This window comes from Octopus bimaculoides, chromosome Z (assembly GCF_046866305.1).
Source record: "Octopus bimaculoides isolate indiv1 chromosome Z, ASM4686630v1, whole genome shotgun sequence".
Taxonomy (NCBI): Eukaryota; Metazoa; Mollusca; class Cephalopoda; order Octopoda; family Octopodidae; genus Octopus; species Octopus bimaculoides.
In genome coordinates this window covers 33,849,737-33,851,373 of record NC_142944.1, presented here as the reverse complement: position 1 = coordinate 33,851,373, position 1,637 = coordinate 33,849,737, and the positions used below count along the sequence as shown (strand labels likewise).

The 1,637-nt window shown below is 35.0% G+C and overlaps 1 long non-coding RNA gene across 1 annotated transcript in view; it reads right to left on the bottom strand.

Annotated features, from left to right (window-relative positions):
* Nucleotides 1–849: 849 nt before the first annotated feature.
* The window catches only part of LOC149132207 (uncharacterized), a 37,069-nt gene continuing 36,281 nt past the window's right edge, over nt 850–1,637 (bottom strand). Inside the window, exon 3 of the long non-coding RNA XR_016244786.1 lies at nt 850–1,637. This exon is cut by the window's right edge and continues 556 nt beyond it. This is a non-coding gene — a long non-coding RNA (uncharacterized LOC149132207).

Sequence of the window (1,637 nt, the reverse complement as noted above, 5' to 3'; positions counted from 1 at the left end):
ATGTACTGTTGACCCAGCATATTTCACTAATTTAATGTTTTCAAATATCTTTACTTGCATTTTGCTATAATACTGCTTCTCCACTTCATTCATATGAACAACTGGAAACATGAAACAGTTCAAGAAACTATATCCTTAGTTTCTAACACTCACACACACACACACACACACACACACACAATCATCATTATCATCATTGTTTATTAAGGTATGTTTCACTTTATATGTTGGTTGGTGTTCTTGTTGAATAGACTTGATTGTGCAGACTTATGATCAAAAGTGTTCCAGCCGTGACCAACCCATCTTTTTACATGTATGTTTTAAGATAGCAAAGGTGTGATATGTGGGAGATTTGGCTATGATTTCTAGCAAATATATGAAGATCCTCTTGGTGGTTCATTCAGATATCAATATCTCTAGGGGCAGACATGACTTGGCAAAGATATGTTTGTGCAGTTAAGAAGCATGCTTCCAACCTCACAGTTTTGGGTTCAGTTTCACTACATGGTACTTTGGGCAGGTGCCTTCTATTTTAGTGAGAATTTACAAAAAAACAAAAAACAAAAGACAAAGACAGGTGTGCAAACAACAAACAGATGTACTAGTTTAATGCTCAGGAAGTGAGAAAGCCTTTTACGTTTCAAGCCTATGCTCTTCGACAGAAAGAAACACAGAAATAAGCAGGGAGAGAAAATAAAAATGGTTTAGTGGCTAGTGATCTATCATGGCGAATATACATATATCCACACACACACACATATATATATATATATATATATATATATATATATATATATATATATATATATATATATATATATACATATATTTATATACATATAGTGAGAATTTACAAAGAAAGAAAGGATGAAGACGGGTGTGTAAAGAACAAACAGATGTATTAGTTTAACACTCAGGAAGTGAGAAAGTCTTTAATGTTTCGAGCCTAAGCTCTTTGACAGAAAGGAACACAAAAATAAACAGGAAATAGAAAAAGGTTTAGTGGCTGGCGATCTATCATGCGATCTATCATGCCTTCTATTATAGCCTTAGGTAGAGCAAAGCCTTGTGAATGGGTTTAAAGTAGATGAAGGCAAAGTTGCTTTTTTGAGTTATACCAAGTCATAAGAGCCAATTTCCATGGCATATATATTCCCCTCCTGGATAGGACACCAGTCCATCACAGGATCACTCATTTTTTTCCAGCTGAGAGGTCTGGAGCAACGTGAAATGAAGTGTTTTGCTCAAGAACACTATTTACTAGCATTTTATTAAGTTCCATGTTCAAATTCCATCGTAGTTCACTTGAACCATCCATGCTTTCTAAGTTGCAAAGGGCAAAGGACTGGGGTGCTAATATAATTGAAATTAAATATGTAGCTGAGGTTGATGGTATTGATGAGCTTCTCTCTCCACCAAATTGCAGACATGGTATCTTCGTAAGAAACAATTGTTATTGTTATTATTGCAATCATCATCATCATCATCATCACGATTGCAACAATACCAATTACAATTGCTTCTAACGAAGATACCATGTCTGCAATTTGGTGGAAAGAGAAGTTGTTCAATACCATCAACCTCAGCTGCTGATTAGTATTCTATTTTATTAATCCTTGAAAGGACAAGGGGCGAAG